At 33.1% G+C, this 22,281-nt stretch overlaps 1 long non-coding RNA gene across 1 annotated transcript; it reads left to right on the top strand.

Moving 5' to 3' along the window:
* Positions 1-12,834: 12,834 nt before the first annotated feature.
* Positions 12,835-15,685, top strand: LOC132743607 (uncharacterized). Its single transcript, XR_009627594.1, has 3 exons — positions 12,835-12,952; positions 13,375-13,506; positions 15,360-15,685. It is a non-coding gene; the product is annotated as an uncharacterized LOC132743607 (long non-coding RNA).
* The last annotated feature ends 6,596 nt before the right edge of the window (positions 15,686-22,281 follow it).

Genomic DNA, 22,281 nt, shown 5'->3' on the forward strand with positions numbered 1-22,281 from the left:
TGGGGTGCATGCCCCCGGACCCCCCTAGGAAATTCGCACCTTCCGTCCTCAAATCAAGTGGCCTCCTCAATTTCTGAAATGGCCTCCTACACCAAATCGTAGTGAAAACCCTGTGCACTTCATAAGTGCACTTTGAAGTGCACTAGACCTATTATATGTATTAAGCAGTTTTTTTTATTACAATGAAAAGCAATTTGACTTTTACAAAAAAATAGATATCTGTATAATATTTTTTCATATTAAATTTGAAGTTGTGAATATTGGATTTTGTAAAATATGGTGAAAATATTGGAACAATAATTTTTTAAAGACATTAAGTTTACTGATTTTGTACTTAAAACTTAATTGTTAGAATAAGTAAATATAAATAATTATAACTTTAATGTTGATAAGCGCATAAATAAACAAAATTAATTGATATTTAACATGATGCTGTTTTATTATAATATGGATTTTAACGGAATACTCTAATCACACTCCAATATCGTTCGGAATATCGATTGGCCAACATAAAGAAATTAACGAAAATTATACACAGACAATTTATAAATGGAATGATGAATATAGAGATAGATTATGAGTGGAGTGAATACATTGGAAGATATAGTGAACAGTACGCATTTATCTGTTTCATTTAAAGTAAAACATTACACAATTTATATCACAAATATAGGAAATAAATATTTTGAAAAGAAAATCGTTTGCCGAAATTAAACTTTTATTGACAATAAATGCACGGAAAGAAAAAAGTGGTACAATGATAATTGTAAAGAGAAAAGGAGAATGTATTTAGAAGCGTTAGAGCTATATACATGTGAAAGAAATTGAGACAATTTTACTAGAATGAAACAGTTTAAAAAAGACTATAAATACTGCGGCAGGAAAACAAAGAAAGTATAATTATAATGTAGAACGAGGTAGAGATTTGGATGAAATGCGCAGGAAAAAACCGCGCGAGTTTTGGCGAATATTTAAATCAAAAGGCCAGAACCAGAACGAGGCTGTCTCTGCTGAAGATTTCTATGAGCACTTCAAGAATTTAGCAACTCAACAAAACATAACCGACGATGAAGTAGAGGACTTTTTAAAATTATATGACGAAAATCAACATGATGATAATGTATCTTCGTGTGATATTGACAGATCAATCACAAAAGAAGAAATTCGTAAAGCGTGTTCAAAATTAAAGCGAAATAAAAGTGCAGGCAAAGATACATGTTTAAATGAATATTTCCTTGAAACGGCAGACATACTAGTCGAAACATTAGAAAAACTGTTTAATACCATACTTGATTCAGGTGAATTCCCAAAGCAATGGACAGAAGGGGCCATAGTGCCTAATTTAAAGAAGCCACCATGTGATGATACAAATAACTATTGCGGTATCACGCTTACAAGTTGTTTCGGAAAATTTTTACGTCAATCCTTAATGAAAGAATTCAACAATGGTGCAATGAAAATGATCTGCTAACAGACGCGCAATTCGGATTTAGAGCAGACCACAGTACAACATATGCTTTATCTGTCCTACAGTCACTAATAAATCAAACTATCAAACAGAAGAAAAAAACTGTACACAGCCTTTATAGACTACCAAAAGGCTTACGATAAAATTTACCGAAATGGGTTATGGTATAAGATGATCAAAGAAGGCATCAACGGGAAAATTTTAGATATAATTAGATCTATGTACAGTGAGGTGAAATCATGTGTAAAACATTTAAATGAGCTGTCAGACTTCTTCAATTGCGATATTGGATTATTTCAAGGGGAGATAACTTCACCGATACTATTTTCTCTGTTTATCAATGACCTTGAACTAGCCGTGCAAGAAAATATATTTTCTGGAATAGACCTAGAACATATTTCCATTTATCTTATTCTTTTTGCAGACGATTGTATTCTTTTAAGTGACACGCCGGAAGGCTTCTAATCACATTTAAATTTATTGTCAGACTACTGTGAAAAATGGAAATTGACTGTTAACATAGATAAGACGAAAAATAATGGTGTTTCGAAAAGGTGGTCGATTAGCAGAAACCGAAAAATGGACGTATAATGGTATTTAAATAGATGTGGTAGAATCGTTTACTTATTTGGGATTTATGGTCAGTACTGGCGGTTCATTCAAGCGTGGCATAGACTGGTAAAGCCGGGAAAGCTGTGCACTCACTATATACATTAACTAGAGGCATGGATATACCAATTAACATTCAATTCCATTTATTCGATTCATACGTGTCCCCAATTTTATGCTATTCGTCCGAAATATGGGAATTTTCAAAGGCTGATACAATAGAAAGAGTTCATAGGAAATTTATTAAAAGTGTGTTGAACGTTAAAATGTCCACAAGCAATCTAGCGATATATGGCGAAACAGGAAGAACGCCTCTTTTTATAAATTGGAGTATAAGGATTATTAAATATTGGTTTAAACGTGTTAACAATAACGTAAATTGTATATTACAAAATGTGTACGATAGCCCAAGTTTAATATTATTAAAGGAAATAAAAGAAAAGTTTGAACTGTCACAGTATTTTTTAATAATTGAAAACAAGAAACAAAGACAATATTTATCAAAGCTTAGAATGACATCTCATTGGCTAAATGTAGAATACGGTCAACATAGAAATATAGAAAGAATAAATAGACTGTGTGAATTATGCGAACAATGTACAATAGAAGATGAAAATCATTTTGTCATGGAATGCAGTTTTTATAATACATTACGTATTACGTATATCCCAAGATATTTCCGTGTTAGACCAAGTATGGTAAAATTTGTTGAACTGATGAAAACTGAGAGTAAACCATTGCTTTATAAAATTTCAGTGTGTATAAAACATGCTTTCCATAAACGACAAGAATTTTTAAATGCCGCGTAGAGGAAGAACTACACATGTATTGCATTTACTAGTATTCGGAAAGAGTAACTTATAATCAGTAACATTTTTGTTAATCGAGTCATTAAAAAAGGGATATCTAAACTTTTGAAACACTCTCTTAAATTATTTAACTTGTATATAATTATATGTTTTAACTATGTCATTGTCGTCACAAATGTATTTATATATTTATATATTGGTTGATGTCGAGCATAAGACTGATTAAATTTTCTGTTCTGTTCTGTGTAATCTGGTAATTAAATAATTATGAAATTTGACAAAATTCTGTCTTTTTTTTTTGGGGGGTGGGGGGGGCATTAATAGCCTATACTTTAAAGAATTAATATTTTTATAATTGGCCAAAGTTTTGTCAATTTTATCTCATTATCTCTCTTATCTTCTCAAACTGAGATTTACATTAGATCTATATAAATGATATATATTTTATTCTGAAAATAAATATTTATATATAATGGTGGTATGCATGAAATGTTGATTAAGTATTAAGTATTGATATGTGTGGATTAAGTATTGATATGTGCCTGTGGGACACTTGTATACTTAAACTGACATGGATATTCCCAAAAAAAATAGAAAATCTTTTTTTTTTTCATTTTTGAGACGAGAAAAGTCTTCTTTTTTTTTCTTTTTTTTCTTTTTTTTTCATGCATTGTAACATAATTATGCAATATGATTATTTTTATGAGTTTATGATATAATGAAAAAATATTTTAGTTTTCTTTTTTCGTTTTGTACTACTTATAATAAAATTCATTGCATCCAGAGAATACAGAATTTACAGTGCCTACTTATATTTATCATCTACCCTGGGGGGGGGGGGGGCTCTTATCAGCAGGGTACTATATAAAACACCAATACACAGCATGACTTTTGTACGGAAGCACAGAGGGGGCATTTCGATTTTATTTTATTTTCCTTTCTCGTGGCCACGAGATACAACTCAGAAAAAAAAATTTCCTATCTCGTTCATCGGGGCCCTTAAGGTGACATTTTCGACACTTTTTTCCCAGCAATTAATTCGTTTTTACGAAATATTAATTCGTAATTACGAAATATTAATTCGTTTTTACGAAATAATAATTCGTTCATACGAAAAATTAATTCGTAATTACTAAATATTAATTCGTTTTTACGAAAAAATAATTCGTTTTAACGAAATATTAATTCGTAATTACGAAATATTAATTAGTTTTTACGAAATCTTATTTAAGGTCATTGTGAGCTTGATAAAGAACCTACTAATCTCACAAAGGGATCATTTACAAGTCTGGGTCAACCTTGCGATTATAAGCCGAATTTGCTATCTCGTGGTCACGAATTAGCCGACCAATCAGATGAACACATCTAAGTCGTGAAAGTCGGAAACTCGCCCGTGGGCGGTAATTCGGCAAGCCTCGTTACCGCCCAATGGACGGATCCCCTCGGGACGGATATTCTGGTCCGAACCGCAACATATGACAAATATTTTTTCTATCAATTCATGGAAATTTTTAAAGGGAGGTAATTAGAAATTTAGTTTCAATAAAGTCTAAGTCATATTTTGAATGCATATATTTTAATTACACAAATATTTGCAGTACATATTTTACATATTCTTTGATGCTTGAAAATTGTTTTATAAGCATAATTATATACACAAGTGTGGTATATACCTCAATCACAACATACATAATCTTTAGGTCGTTTGTAGTTTTCCATCGACAAAATCGTCTACCTCGAAAGAATAAAAACTGACATTTCGCCTTATAAGACAGTCATGTTACTTTAATTTCTATGTTAATGGCTCTCGAATGTTGTTTTCACAATAAATGCCCTAAAAATAAGCCTTTTTACTACAGATACTTTAGGTGTCATTCATTGTTAATGAAACTAAAAAAAAATTGAATTGCGGTTACATAACGCATATTTTAAAAATGGCGCTATACCGACTTCGGTTGATGTTGTTATTAATACCTGCTTTCTCATTTAGAGTGCATATATTTCCATTATATGTATACCATGTGTGCAGTGTAATGTAAGCATTCTGAAACTGGGAACGGTGATCTAGTCTGAAATAAAAAAAAGTGTCTTACTGTCTCATTCGAAAAAAAGATGTAACTGACGGCAAAATATTGCATTTTTATTGTTAAAAGGCGACTGAGGCATTGAAAAGGAATTTATCTAATGACAGCTATGGAAGTGATGTCAAAAATCCTCTATATTTTTGTGACCAATAAGATACTCATATATACCCCTATAATAAGGCGCGGAGTGATGAGATGGATTGCCTTATAGTTTTATAAACTTTGAGCATATAAATCGTAAGTTAAAAACAAGAGCTGTCACAGGAGACAGCGAAGCTCGACTAAATAAATAATGGACGCGGTTACTTAAGAAAGACACAACTATGAAAATGAAAGAAAAATAAAATATGAGATAAATATCTAACTACATATATCAGTATCAAGAGATAGTACTCAAATGTTCTATATTTTAGCTCAACATAATATGCATATGCCCTTGTCAATAAGAGATAAATACACGCCAGAGTAGGGCCGGAAGGTGATAATCGGCCCGCAAAATGAATAATGGCTCCGAGGGCTTCAACTGCAAACTTATAATAGGTCACGTGACATTCATAATCGGTCGAAATCATAGGCAATTTTGTTACTTTATATAGTAACAAGCGTATCAGAAATTTCTATGCTTTAATGTTTGAAATCTGTTACTAATCCCTTCAAAAACAAAAATGAAAATTTCAAAAAGAACTCGAAATTTTTAAAGTAAAATTATAAGTTCAAAGAGGAACTACCTCTTGAAAAAAGATGCTAGAGTTATGAACATTGTCGTTATGACAAGAACAATTAATTATCTTAAGTGTAGAGTAGATACCTTTTATAATAGCAAAGATAATACTAAAATATCAATTTACAATTGAATTCTAAGTTCAAAAATGAAATGGAGATAATTCTGGGAATACAGGAGCTTGCGTTTTATAACCCTTATTCATATGACAAGAAGTTATAGTAAAAAAAAATAGCATTCGTTAATGTAAATTCCAAGCTCAAGGGGACTAATACTGGAAATAGTCACGTAAGTGTTATGAACTTTGTCACACAACATGCGGGTAATGATAAGAAATATATATTTGAAGTTTGAAGGAGATACCTTAAAAAATAAAGAAGTTATAATATATTTTAAAGAAAATATTAAGGGTAGATAGATCTGATAAATCTAAAAATATTGCTTCAAGAGTTATGAAGATGTGGTTGATGATAAGAAATACGAATTTAAAGTTTGAAGTAGATACCTTTAAAACTAAAGAATTTATAGTAAAAAATAAAATTTTCAAGTAAAAAAATCTAAGCTCATGGGGAGATAATTTTTTAAATATTGGTGCTAGAGTTATAAACCTTGTTACATAAGCTGTGGTTAATGATAAGGAACATATAATTGAAGTATGAAGTTGATCCCTTAAAAAATGAAAAAGTTATAATGAAAAATATTTTACTGCACCAATCTTAAATCCCAAGGTGGGAGAGAGTAGGACAGCTCTCCAGAACAAACAAGGACTGCAGTTGAATGACATATTCCTATTCCCCTTCCATTATAGTAGCTATCCCCAACAGTTTGAAACAATTCCGTCCAAAAGTAGTGAAAAGATTCGGCCGAATCGTTGTACGGTCGCACGGACACACGCACGGACAAGTGATATGACCATATTTTTCATCTGAGATAATTATATGGACAGTGCTTTTTTTGAAAGAGTCCAGTAAGGGCTTTATAGTTTGGGTTGCGTGGTCATTATTCTACAAGGGGGGCACTATTCTATGCGAGGGTCATTTTTCTACGCGTAGGGGAGTCATAATATTATGACTCCCTGGTCATAATATTAAGACCGGGAAGCGGGGAGGCTCATTATTTTATTTCAAATATAGGACAGGGTCATTATGATATGGGGGTTTGTTTACAACGTTACACCGGCATTTTTACGGTCTAAAATCGGATTGACTAAAATTTACTGTGACGAACTGAATATAAGAAGAGTTTTTATTGGTTATTTTAAAACTACAAAATGAAATCTGGGAATCTTATTGGTCATTTTAAAGTGAAATGTTAAGGAAAATTCTTGCCATTATAGAATGAAATGGATAGTTCTAAAATAAAATATACATGATAGTTCTTTAACTTTCTAGTAAATTGATCAGATGTTGCTATTCCGAAATAAAGTCATAACATAGAGGTCATAAGTTAGGACATTTTCTTTGAAATGCAAAATTGTCTCAGGGTATTTCAGACTTAGGAATTTCTGTGAAAAGTAGATGTTGGTGTTAGAAATTGAGTCCACTTACCGAAACAGACAGGTTCGTTTAGAAACAAATATAGCTTAAAGTGTTCCATTTTTCAAGATTTACAACCATACAAGAAATTATTATGTCATTGGTATGCAAGATATGCTTACATTTTCATATGACTTTGCATGGAGAACTAAGAATTAAATTATGCAAGATAGCAAGTTTGGCCGAGTATCTTTTTCTAAAATACTTCTTGTTTCTAATCGTTTTATCATAGACATGCCGGAACTTTAAGATAAATCTGTAACAAACTTGGACAAATGGTTGATATTTTAACTGTACGATATTCATCGGTTAAGTTGAATTTTTAAACAAAATTTGAAAGGAGTCCGCAATAGACATTTGAATTGTCAACAGTATCAAAATTTCATTAAAGAAACTTGTAACTTTATTATTTGTTTATTTGTGTACAGTTAAAAATACTCCAACGGGACATACGTAAATGTAAACCCTTTATAAATCCGCAAGGATGCGACCCGACATTTGGGTATGGCATTGGAAGTGGATGCAGATTACAAATTTTCAAAATGGGTTTTGTTTTTTTTTCTGAGCGAATCGACCACAGTTTAGATCAATAATTTAGTGCATTTCAAAATCTCTTAATTGGCACAAAATTGTCTTCTGTTACAATTTAACCTTATGCATCTCAGTTGGATGCAATTCCGATATATACATGATTATGATAAGAATATTTTCTTTTTTTTTGTATGTTTTTGGCGAAAATTGGATGATTTTCCATATATCTTTAAGGTAAAATATAATCGTGTAATATTGTTATGCAATCATTATTGTATCATGGTTTTCAACTTTAGATTGATCGAGGTAATTCAGAAAGTCAATTATTTCACACGTAGTAGACGACTAATTACAAAATGGGTATGTTGAAACAGACATGTAAGCGCATCCCCCACCCCTCCCTTTCGCTTAACTCAGTCATTGTCTTCAAATGATATGATTATATTTCATCAAGAGCTTAGTTGCTGCTACCAATAACTGTATCTGTGTCTATGCAACTTTTTGCTTTGCTTGCTATCTTCGCTTATTCAATAACATTTAACAAGAAAAGCATTGATGCAAAGCATCAAAGGGCGTCCAAGCAAGAAATGCAGTAAGTGAAGATGAACTAGTAGACATATGATGACAAGATATTCTTATAAACTTTTCACGGCTAGCCAAAAGTTCTAACGTACGGCTAGACAGGACACACTGAATTGTCTAGCCGTACGGCACTATTCAAATGATATGAAAGTCGAAAATGCATATGTTATTTTGTGTCTTTATACGAGGATTATAATCAAGAAAAGCTATTGTGTTTGTTTGTTTACTTTTAGAGATACATCTCCAGGTGGCTACAGTAAAGAAAGTACAAATATCGATTTCTGCCATCTCCAGACGGCGAGAAAAAAGAGTTGTAATCGTTTATATCGATCATTATTATAACAATCTTTTTTTGTTTCGATAGGTTAAATTCTCAACACCTTTAAAATGAAAAACAGCACCGAAAATAGCGGAGCATCATTATTTAAGTAAATATAAGTGGACAAATGCGGATTCTTGAGTAAAATACCCGTTTAAAGATATATAATAACATACGTATTTTCGACATTCATATAATTTTGAAAAAAAAAATGCCGTACGGCTAGACAATACAATGTGCCCTGGCTAGCCGTACGTGACTCACGTACGGCTAGAACTTTTGGCTAGCCGTACGGACCCCTACGGCTAGCCACTTCCAAAAATAAATAGATTTTCGGACTTTCACAATGTTAAGGTCATCATTCTATTTATAGCTTTCGGATACATGTACAACAATAACATACATAATAACCCTCTGTGTACTACAAAGTGATTAATAAAAAAACTCCGAAGAGCGCGATTAATTGACGGAAAACATTATTTCATTTGAATATGTTTGCCTTGTGAAATATTCATTGTACATATCGAGACATTTCATTTTTAATAATCAAACACTTTACCAATCGGAATGACCGGCTATTATGACCGACTAAAAGGCCCGAGAAGTTGCAATTGCCCTTTCTCATTCCATAAGGGGCGTCGCGCTTCGGCGCGGACACCAAATATACAACATAAAAACATATAATATTATAAAGCATTATAATAAATATAAACTGTCTTAACTTTCGACGACTTTGTAAAATAATATAATGTGCATTTATATTACCCCAATTTCGCGTTATGAATGTTGTCTGTCAACATCATCTCATTGAATACTGAGGTCAAAAAGTATTTTACCTAGAGTCACGAGTAGTTGTAAACCTTGGGGTTTGCTACATTTGCATATTTGCTGCATTTGTAAAGTTATTGCCATTGACATAGTAAAAAGTGTTTGACATGGTCATGAATCTTTACAGGAATGTGGATCAGCATGTGTAGTTCAGCAACTTGGGCTTTGACTGTGGATTTTTTTCAGTATTTGTAGAGTTAGTTTAAATATGCAATTTTCAACTTGTTTGTAGATTTATTCAGTACAGGTTTTTGCCCTTGACTTAGTAAAAGATTTTCAATTTTCAAATTGTATTGCGTGTAGCCCAAACATTATTTGACAAAGAGTCAGTAGATTGACAAAACAGTGGAGTGTGGGGGCACTCGCGTCCAATCGGCACATTTCTATTTTTTTCTCCAACTCTCAATTTGTTTCTATGATTTCCCATGACATATGGTTTCATTTTCCAGACCGTATTAAACATTTGCTCAAAAGAAGTCATCATATTCAGTGCTTATTACCATTCAGTATCATTGCTATGTACTGTCAAGGCATTTTCGGTGGGAGCTGTTTTATTGAATTTTCTCATTAAATTCTAATATCTTTTGCTTTTCATTGATATTTGTTGCACCAAATGTTTAATAAAGTCACGTCCTTTGATTACCGTAAAATAAGCCTAACAAAATATAGACGTTTCTGTGCTCTTCCAGTGATAGTAATTTCTGCCTTGGGGGAATGCCTTGTAATTCAAATTCGCTTTCCCTTTGCATATTTTTCCGCTGATAATAGATGACATTATGATATAACATTCACCTTTAAATTGATTTTTTTAGACCGGACGGTCAAAGATAGCCTACGAAAGTGCAACCACTTATTTCCAGTTGTCACTAGTGACAGCTATGAGATACAAGGGAATCCAGGCACCAGTCCCTAGCTCTTATTAAATAGATCCCTTGGTTCTTTTACATGCCCAGTCGTCGCCTTAGTTCCATAATAATGTAAGTCGTATTTTGACAATTTTTAGAAAATCGACTTCAAAGTTTTAACAGGCTATATCTTCACACTTACTCAACCAATTTTAATATAAAATATATCTTAGTGTGCAGAATTATTTTAATTTTTACACTTTTAATTACAAAGAAGTTCCTGTAGATATTTTTTTTTAAATCAAAATGAAAAAAAAAAGAAAAATCACTCCAAAATACATTTTATTGAAAAAAATACAAGAACCAGAATGCTGTAATAAGTTACAGCAATTTGACCCTAAAATAAAATTGCATTTAGGAGTTACAACAGTGTGAAATAATGACTATTTTACTGTTTTATACTGAAATTATATTAAATTTAGACGTAATTAGAAATTGAGTGCTTTAACGAATAATCTGGATCCACATTTATTTAGGCACCACAGAGTATGGGATGTGATCAGGATCAAACTTAAAAATCAATAATAGAAATCAAGACAATGCGGTGAAGTGTGAATAGCCACGAACAGGCATTTTAAGGTTGAAATTGAACTCGGGCTTCATTGTCTTATGACCATTTACATGAAACAGTGAGCCTTGCAAAAAATATTACTGATTTTGTAAATGTATCACATTGAGATAAAAAAATCAGAAAAATCGTCATTGTATTGATATTTACCACATTAAATAGCAAAATTTTTATCATATGATATGCTATTTTCACATTAAGATTGTACACTTTAAAATATTTGGAATTCAGATTTACTTTTGGTTTCGTTTATTATATCAGTAATTCATTCCAAATTCAATTTTGAATACCTGTAGCTTGCAGACAAACAGCATGTTGAACACAATTTGACTTACAAAACACACAGAAAAATTTGAAATATATAACTGCTTAAACTTTGTAAAACAACATCAACAATGAGTTACTTTCTCTGTAACATTAAAAAGAATAAACCTATGTATTTTACGTTTCTAAGAACAGCATTACCTAATGTTTTGTTTAAAAAAAATGAAAAATATGAAACGCAACTCAAAGGTTACAAATTTTCCAAGATGCTACAGATCTGTATATGGTGTTTCAATGAACTACTGTACTTCTATTACTACATGTATTTATATATAAAGTGGCATACAACTTCTTTTCAAACAATTTCTAACATACATTAACAATTACATATACGTTTGCTTTTAATGTTGTTAACTGAATTGTTTTCAATAACTCATTCGTATAAAAGCAATGCTCAATATCTAAGACTTTCAGTCAAACATTAGTTATATTTTACTTCTACAAACGTTTGATGAAACAAATATGATAATTTAAAGATTCCTTAATGTTTGTATATGATCTTTTGACTTTGTAACATTTCTCCACAAAATAACTTTTTCTACGTTTCAATCGAATGAAAATTTTTAATCCAACATATTTTTTTCTTTTTAAAAATAGTTTTGGTTATTACTTTAAGCGGCCACAGATGTAAGTCTTTTGAAAAATCAATACAGTAGTCTAGAAAAAAACCCTGCTTTACTTTATAATTACAAATTTTGCAAAATGACTGACTACTTCTCAAGGATGAATTCTGAATCCGCGGTGAAAGGCACATGACCTGTTACGGAAACTTTTTCCTCGAGGATCGAACCAGAGCCTCTGGGATTACAAATCCGATGCTTTCTCTATTGAGCTAAGCTGGCGAACCATATGTAATTGATAAAAGCCACATCAAGTTTAGATGTCACCATGCACTCGTTTTGGCATTATGTCTTCATCACAATATCAAATAAATATGAAAATAAATTGTTGTTCTTAAAAGAAAATACAGGAATTTATTAAATAGTTCGTGCTAGTTGTAATTTGTTATTCTAACAATTTATTATAACAAAGTTAAGTTTACTTATCTCATCTTAAAAATACATCAATCTTCAAGGTTCAAGCACAATCATTCGGGTATTTATTATTTTCAATTTAGTATGACATTTGCGGATGTCTCTTAATTCACATTTTCATGTTTCAATGTTGAATTCTGGTAAACCGGTGCTTGGGGATTAGACGGCAAATTGCACTTTCTAGTACCGTTCATGAACAGGTTCAATCAAACTGAGCCTGTAACATTTTTAATTTTGCCGTTTTGGACGTTCTATAGGGATTATTTCCTCTCTCTCTCCTCTCTCTCCCCCTCCCTCCCTCTCCCTCTCTCTCTCTCTCTCTCTCCCCCTCTCCCTCTCTCTCTCTCTCTCTCTCTCTCTCTCTCTTGACCTGTTACTATATAATTATGACTATGCACTGTTACTATAAATAACTATTTGCAACTGCTTTCAAAATAACGAGTATAAATAATAATATGCATTATATGTAACGCATCGTATCTAAAAACAATTTTAACACATGTTAATGTCATGTTTACATTTGTTTTAGGATGAAGGGGGTACGACCAGAAACCCAACATGCTGTAAAGAATCAATCTGACACGACAAGGCGCGACGTTAATGGAGAAAACAACCTTGTAGCACTATCCAGAGAAGTATTAATGCTTAGTAAAGTATCATTAAAAATTGACACTTCTAAGCTTGATAGTACAAATGTATAAAAAAAGAATAAATGTACATGAATTGTATAAGTTAGCCATAGAATTTTTGAAAATCATTGACATATTGTTTTTTTTTTTGTGTGTGTGTGTGTGTGTTAAACCTGGGATATTAAGCACATTCCTTATCTGTTTTATAATAGATATACACACCTTTGCAACATATTGTCCGGTCTATTCTAGGGAAATATCTTTTTGGCTTATTTCTATGGAAACCCTTTGGGTAAATCAGTTTTAAGTTAATATGTTTATGATTTAATTGTTTTAAAAGCACTTCTTCACAATTCTTTTATATTTTAGTTAATATGTAGATATTTTTATTGATGTAAAAGCACTTCTTCACAATTTCAATCTTGTAGATATCCGCCAATATGAAAGAGTTGCCTTCTCCTCGTACTTGGATCACGATGTTCAAAACCCAGGGATAGACCAGCCTATTGTTTACAACAAAATTGTGTTAAACGAAGGTTCAGCCTACAACGAACACAGCGGTATGTTAAATACATAACCATCAATATATTCATTTTGATTATGATTTATTATGCCTGCAATGGCACTCTTCTTTCAGAATCTATACATATTAAGAAATAATCATAATTTACCAACATAAATTTACTTCTAACGAAGGTTCAGCCTATAACGTACGAAATACCGTTAGGCCCATCGTTGTTATACTTTATTATCCAGAAGGCGACTGTGCCGACAATACAACAGTGCGATAACGATAGTCCGATGGCAACAGTGCGATAATGCGATGACGACAGTACGATAATGATATAATGCGATAGGGCAATGACGATAATGTGATTGCGATAGTGCGTCATAAACGTTAACACTATTTATTACATTCTCCGTGTATGTTATATAAGTTATTTCCCCTATCTTTTTATATAAAATGTTCATTTTATTAATTTATAATTTTATTGAGACGTTTTCAGTATACAGAAAAGAAAAATAAACAAAGAAGGAAGCAAGAAAATCCCCTCCCCCCCCCCCCACAAAAAAAAACAACAACAAAAAACAACAAACATATAGTTAAACTTCGTTCGCTCGAACTCGGATCGCTCGAATACCTTCCTTCGTTCGAATACCTCCCTTCGCTCGAACTCATTCCCAATTCCCTGCAAAATTCCTATATAATATATATGTTTCTACCTCGGATCGCTCGAAATGCAATCGCTCGAACTCTCGAACCTGATCTCTGGTCAACCAATTACAATATGCATAAAGGTGTACCGTAAATACTGGGATAATAATTTTTCATATTTAAAAGAAATGACGTAGTCGACGTACTGATGTACTCACAAACAATTATAATGTATGATGGCTGATTTGTGTCAATCGTGTTTTTGCCCCGCGGCCCCGCCATTTCGACTTGTCAATTCTCGGCTCTTGCTTTGCGTGGTCGCAGGGTAAAAACACGAATTGCACAAATCATCACCATAAAAATGACGTTCGATTTATCATTCGACCGATGTAAGCTGGAAAACCATTGGGCCTTTTTCCCACGTGATAATAGTTCAACCGAACTATCTATCTCTCGAACAAATTTGCACAGGCTCTCCGAGTTCGGACGAACGAAGTTTGACAAGAAATAGGCCTATAGGTTTTATTATCGGACTATTATCGCCATCATCGTATTATCGCACTGTCGCCATTACACTATCACACTATCGCATTATCGTACTGTGGTTATCGCATTGTCAGAATTGCATTTTCGAATTGTCGTCACCGCCATGTGGTATTGTCGTCATAGCACTGTCGAATTGTTGCCCTCTAGATTATAACCGAACTACCGATCTCTCGAACAAATTTGCACAGACCCTTCGAGTTCGAGCAAACGAAGTTTGACAAGAAATAAGCCTAAAATGTTTTATAATCGCACTATCGTATTGTCCCCATCATCACATTATCGCAATGTCGTCATCGGATTATCGCACTGCCGCCATCGCACTTTTGCATAATCGCAATGTGGTCATCGCGTAATCGCATTGTCACCATCGCACTTTCGCATTGTCGTCATCGCCCTATCATTGTTGTCATCGCACTGTCGCATTGTCGCCCTCTGAATTATAAAGTATAACCACGATGGCGGTAATAACGAACACAGTGATTTTAAAATGATCGCAATTTCTCTTAGTCTATCGATTGTGTTGGTGCAAAATTGGTGTTGTTTTTCATAGATATTGATAAATTTAGTAAAACAGTGGCATAATCCGGACATTAATATACTTATGCAATGAAGTTGTGCAGCTTTTTCCCTAGTATGCTACTTGTATACCTTATCTTTATTATCTATCTTTTTTAAATAGTGTATGTTAATTGACCTTTTACCATTTTTCAGGAATTTTTACCTGTCCCATGGATGGTATCTATGGGTTTTATTTTTCCATAGCAACCTTTAATATAAACCAGATTGTTGCTAAGCTCGTTGTCAACGCAGTTAATGAGGTCGATGGCGTTGCTGATACCTTTCACACAGGCCAAGAGGCACAAGGTAGCAATTTCGTCCTCGTGTCACTAACGAAAGGTCAACAAGTATGGGTATCTAACTACAGATGGGCAACTCATGTAATGCATGAAACAGATGGCTACAGATTTTCCTCTTTTTCAGGATTCTTATTATATTGATTGAAGTTAAAGAGATGAATTTCAAAATCATATTTGTTTTGATATACTGTTAAGTGCAGTGTTTTGATAACACTGATCATATCTTGATAATATTTCAGTGCTATCACATACTGAAACCATAACTTTTGTAGAGGGCCACCTAAAGGTCTTTCCTGTGAAGTATTGTCAAAATCCACCAAGTGGTTGAGGAGGAGATGTTGTTTTAAAGAAATTGTTGATCACGACGAACAACGGAAGACGGACACACTTTCATCACAATTTAGGTTCTGTATCTCCACATAACAGTGCTGCCACTTCAAAAAGTCGGTTTAATTACTGCGTTTATCTTCTATGCATAACAAGGACGACCATGTTTATGGGGCAACACTAAACATGTAAATCTCACATATTTATATTGGGAGCAAATGTACCTTTTGTGGCATGAAAAGGATGAATTTCAACCATTTATGGTAAAGCTAATGTTGTAGTTCTAATATTTAAACATAAATGATGACAATAATAGAGATAATCTTAGTGATATTGGTGGTGGTGGTGATGATGATGATGATGATGATGATAGTGTTGGCGTTATGATGAAAGTGCTTGTGATAATGATGGTCGTGGTACTATGATGATTGTTGAAGTGATGATGGCGGTAGTAATATTTTTATGATGATGATATTAATGGTGATGGTAATGATGATGATAATGGTGATTGTAATGATGACGGTGGTAGAAGTGATGATGTTGTTGATTAACATAATTAATATGATTAGAGCGTAGTGTTTTAGTGTTATTTTGGATATCTTTATGTCTAAATTGGATTTGACTATGCGTTGAAAATGTCACATAAACAGGTGCTGTTTTTGCGCTGAAAACACGTTGACCCTGTTTTTGCGGCAGCGCTGTTAAACGGCGTTATGTACAAAGCTCATCTCTGGGCACTTTGTCCTCAGGTGAGCTTAAATAAATAACTCTTATGTTTAGTTTAGTTTATACGAATTTATTTTAGTCCGATTGTGTTGGAAACTGTAAGCTTATTGAAACACTCTCGAATCCGTGCCTGGAACCAAGCAGTACTTAGCAATGAATGTAAAGTTTCTTGTTCAAGGAAGAACGGCTTGCCTCTGACAGGGTTTGAATACATGGCACGCGGTCAGCAATCCTAAGATTACCAGTCTTACGCGTTAACCACACTCAAATGTTATGTTTAAAACCATCAGTTCAGGGTGTTTTCATGTTAGAAAGCACAATTTCAGAATTTGAAACTTAAAAGAAACACATGAATTTATCTTCTTAATTGCTATCTCTTCATCATCATCATCGTCGTTGTCATCATTATAATTATCTTTGTCATTGTTTTTGCCGAGGTAACCATCATCATCGTCGTCGTCTTCATCATCGGCGTCGTACAAATAAAATAATGATACATAAAGTTGTCTACTATTAAATTGATTATGAAATAAGTAATATACATGTTAGTTGATTCAAATTTTGATCCTGGTCATATAACTGGCGCTTATGTTTGCCAAATAATTATAAGTTATTGATGAGTTTTTTTATTCCTGTATTTCATTGCAAACTCATGCAAAATGAGTGAGAACACTTTAACCATTAACCTGATTGTTAAAGATGACTACTAGAATTCCTTGTTCCTTTTGGTAACGTTTTTCACTGAAATCCATAAACTTTGGATGGTCTGTGCCAAATCCATTCAAAGTAAGCTAAATTTGCTAGGAAAATTGCCGTCTGCTAAGAATGTCAATTAAAACACCTTTACGAGTTTAAAACTGGACAAAAAAACTGTTTTTGTCTGATGTTGACAACTGTAGAACAGATGTACATGTATTGTACTCACAGCCTCCCATATTTCTGCACGCGTGGACATACAGCGCACTAGCTTTAAATAAAGGGAGAGTAATTGATGATATTTTTTCTAGACATACTCTTGCAAAGATTATCTCCCATTTGTATGCATTCTGCTTGAAGTATAAAATTATAAACTTCAAAAATTAAATTTAACATAAAAACTAATGGAAGGCAAAGCAAGTAGCATCGCATTGAAGACAAAAACAACAACGACAACAACAACAAGAGTGCAATGTCAGGTTTAATTATCAAAATTTAAGTAGGAATAATCTATTGTTGAATATCTGCCTAGCAAAGAAAATATTCGGCGTCTTAAGTTCAATTGACGTCTCTATATATGTTATATCGAACACACTCAAAATCAGTTGACAGGACTACATATGATATAAGTAAAAACGATGAGACCATTAAGACTTAAGATGTTTAATATACTAGACGTGATTTCAAAATTTATGCACAGACGTATGAGCCATGTAATACCGTTTATAGGAGTTGCAAGAAAGCGCAAACTTTTCTGTGATAAATAATGATATAATAACGATGACAGTGATGTCGAGTTGACGACGAAGACCATGACGGTAATGATGGAACTATATTTAATAAGACGTTAAAACATGTTAAAAAATTGAAATGAAAGTAATGACACGACACAAAAAAATCTATTATCTCTTGGAAATAAAACCGAAACTTCTACGTCACGACCACTTACATGTATTATGCATAGACGCATGAAAGCTTTAACAAGTAAATGAACTGTTACTATGGAACGCCGTGACTGTCTTATGTAATCAAAGTTTTTGTTATTTTGTGAAACTATGATATTATTTTGTCTTTTGAGCGTGTTAACATGTGCAATTTACATCATGTCTTGTCAAAGGAACATGCTGACTTGTACAAACAAAATTTTAACTTGTCAAATGATTATGATGACATGTGCAGACAACATCCTAACTTGTCAAAGTATCGTGATGACTTGTGCAACTGACATAGTAACTTGTTAAAGTATAATGATGACTTGTGCAAACAACATGTTAACTTGTCAAAGTATAATGATGACTTGTGCAAATGACATGGTAACTTGTCAAAATGTAATGATGACTTGTGCAAACGACATGTTAACATGTCGAATTATTGTGATGACATGTGCAAACAGCATGTTAACTTGTCAAAGAATCGTGATGACTTGTGCAAACGCCATGTTAACTTGTCAAAGTATAATGATGACTTGTGCAAACGACATGTTAACTTGTCGAATTATCGTGATGACATGTGCAAACAGCATGTTAACTTGTCAAAGTATCATGGTGACTTGTGCAAACAGCATGTTAACATGTCAAATTACCACGATGACTTGTGAAGACAACATGTGAACTTGTCAAAGAATCGTGATGACTTGTGCAAATGACATGTTATCTTGTATCATGCTGACATGTCAAAACGTACTGTTAACTTGTCAAAGTATTATGATAACTTGTGCAAATACCATGCTAACATGTCAAAATTCCATGATGACATGTGTAAACAGCATGTTAACTTGTCAAATTATCGTTATGACATGTGCATACAGCATGTTAACTTGTCCAAGTATCATGATGACTTGTGCAAACGACATGTTAACTTGTCCAAGTGTAATGATGACTTGTGCAAATGCTATGTTAACTTGTCAAAATATCATGATGACATATGCAAACAGTATGTTAACTTGTCAAAGTGTCATGATGACTTGTGCAAACGCCATGTTAACTTGTCAAAGTATAATGATGACTTGTGCAAACGACATGTTAACTTGTCGAATTATCGTGATGACATGTGCAAACAGCATGTTAATTTGTCAAAGTATCATGGGGACTTGTGCAAACAGCATGTTAACATGTCAAATTACCATGATGACTTGTGAAGACAACATGTGAACTTGTCAAAGAATCGTGATGACTTGTGCAAATGACATGTTATCTTGTATCATGCTGACATGTCAAAACGTACTGTTAACTTGTCAAAGTATTATGATAACTTGTGCAAATACCATGCTAACATGTCAAAATTCCATGATGACATGTGTAAACAGCATGTTTACTTGTCAAATTATCGTTATGACATGTGCATACAGCATGTTAACTTGTCCAAGTAGCATGATGACTTGTGCAAACGACATGTTAACTTGTCCAAGTGTAATGATGACTTGTGCAAATGCCATGTTAACTTGTCAAAATTTCATGATGACATGTGCAAACAGTATGTTAACTTGTCAAACCATCGTGATAACATGTGCAAACAACATGCTATCTTGTCCAAGTATCATGGTGACTTGTGAAAGCGACATGTTAACTTGTCAAAATTTCATGATGACAAGTGCAAACAGCATGTTAACTTGTCAAGGTATCGTGATGACTTGTGCAAATGCCATGTTATCTTGTCAAATTATCATGATGACTTGTACAAACAACATGTGAACTTGTCAAAGAATCGTGATGTCTTGTGCAAAACATATGTTAACTTGTTTAGGTATTTTGAGCATGTCATCACGATAATTCGACAAGTTAACATGCTGTTTGCACATGTCATCATGACATTTTGACAAGTTAACATGTCGTTTGCACAAGTCATCATGTTATTTTGACAAGTTAACATGTCGTTTGCACAAGTCATCATGATACTTTGACAAGTTACCATGTTGCCTGCACATGTCATAATGATTATTTGACAAGTTAACATGCTGTTTGGACAAGTCAGCATTGTCTTTAGACAAGATATGATGTAAATTGCACATGTTAATATGCTTAAATGACAAAATAATACCATCATTTCAGAAGATAGCAAAAATATTTATAGCATAAGACAGTCACGGCGTTCCATATGTTACGGTATGTGGAAGTGAGAAGAATGCAGATATATAATAGCTTGTGGCGAGTTCAAGGTTCTTTCTTTCCAAGTTGTAAGATACACATATGTATTATGTATTTAAAATATCTGTAAAACTAATTAATATCATGGAATAGATATGGATTAACCTATGGCTTTCTGTGTTTCTTACAGTCATGTTAAACACGTTATCAATTACCGAAAATTATACCTACCATGCTTAACTATGATATTACTAATATTTTTCCATTGGTCAATAACATTCTTATTTTATAAATCGTTTAACATCGTTGAAAGAAAATCGATCTATACCCATAGTTTGGAACCTTTAAATGAAAGAAAAATATAAGGTTTACTATCTTAAAATAATTTTCTAACACTATAAAACTTATGTTTTGTAATTTATATATCTAAAATGTCTCATTCAATCGTAACGTATGGTTATTTTCGGGGCCAGCAATTCCTAATGGGGATCCTGTAGACGTAGATTTTGAAAACATAATCTTGATTTCACCGAAAAATTGTCGGGTGATATATCAACAAAACAAAAACAAAAATCAAACAAACAAGAAGAAAAAACAGACATATGCATGATCACCCTGTTTTTAAATCGACACTCTTTGTACATAAGTTGCCGCCGACGCTCTCTTTTTGCGATAATACGGTTTGATTCACAAATATTTGGTAAAATAAGTAGCCATGTTCAAGGTTATATCACCTATACAAAATACAGCAAGTGACTATCCTTAATAATTGAAGTATGCGCAGACGACAAAAGATGGATAACATGTGCAGATTTGATGATTAAAGTGTTTCCTGCTTTGCAAAGTTAGCGCGCAATGTTATATTTGAGATTTTGGCCGCGTCTTGAGAGGAGACTAAATTGTTTAGGATTAAAAGGTAAGGTTTTTAAATTATTTTACTGTTTCTACATTAAAATCAACTTAAACTCAATTGTAACATAATCACTTAACTCCTTTGAATACAGAAAGTGTATATTTTAAGTTTGAATTTAAAATATTTTTGAAATACTACAATTCGTAAGAATAATGCAGTTTTGATTTCATGCAAATAAATTAAAATCAAGTGTGGATCACATTTCTACTTCAGACAGTTAATTATTGCGGCTATGAAAATAATTAAAGGCATCTAAGATGTCAATATTAAGTCCGGTTCGTCTAGATACATCAGCATAGTTTTCAATTTGTTAAATTTTAATATTTGAAGTCCGGTACTAGATACAGGTCACTAGACTTCAGTATGTAGATTTGTGCATATTTTGTTTATCTATAGTGAGTAAAGAGATACATTTGTATTAATGTCGTGGGTGCGAGACATGCAATGGTGGCTGATTTCTGATTCATTGTGTCTTTGCCCCTCAGAAGTCGAGGGCGAAGACACAATACTAGTTATATGCTCACTTGTCGTGTCTTCGACTTTTGAGGTCGCCGACATGAAGACACTATATATTTAATGCGTGATAACGATATTTGAATTGGCGAAGTCACGAGAATTTCCTCTGTAGAATTATTGTGCCGGAGGTTCAGCGACCGTTTATTGTCTGCCGCCGTGTTTTTGCTTCAGAAAGGTGAAGACACGATAATTGGTCAAGTTATCGTTTCGAAGACAGCGAAGACTCGATTAATTGGCCAATTATGACATAACATAATTATATACGTAGATTTCTTGGCGCCCATACGTAGATTTATACCAACTGACACGATAACGTCAGAGAAAAAGATCTCGTGTCTTCGCATATTAAAATATCGAAGATTCGTGTCGGCGCCTTCGAAAATCGATACGTAAGCATTTTATCGTGTCTTCGCCTTTAACTTTTCAGGGGCGAAGACACGAAATATCAGATATCAGCCGCCATATAGGTACAACCTACATTTAATTATGTCGTGGGAACGATATAAATTAATAAG

Source organism: Ruditapes philippinarum, unplaced genomic scaffold (genome assembly GCF_026571515.1).
Source record: "Ruditapes philippinarum isolate M1 unplaced genomic scaffold, ASM2657151v2 ctg3611_1_1_1_1, whole genome shotgun sequence".
In the NCBI taxonomy this organism is placed as follows: domain Eukaryota; kingdom Metazoa; phylum Mollusca; class Bivalvia; order Venerida; family Veneridae; genus Ruditapes; species Ruditapes philippinarum.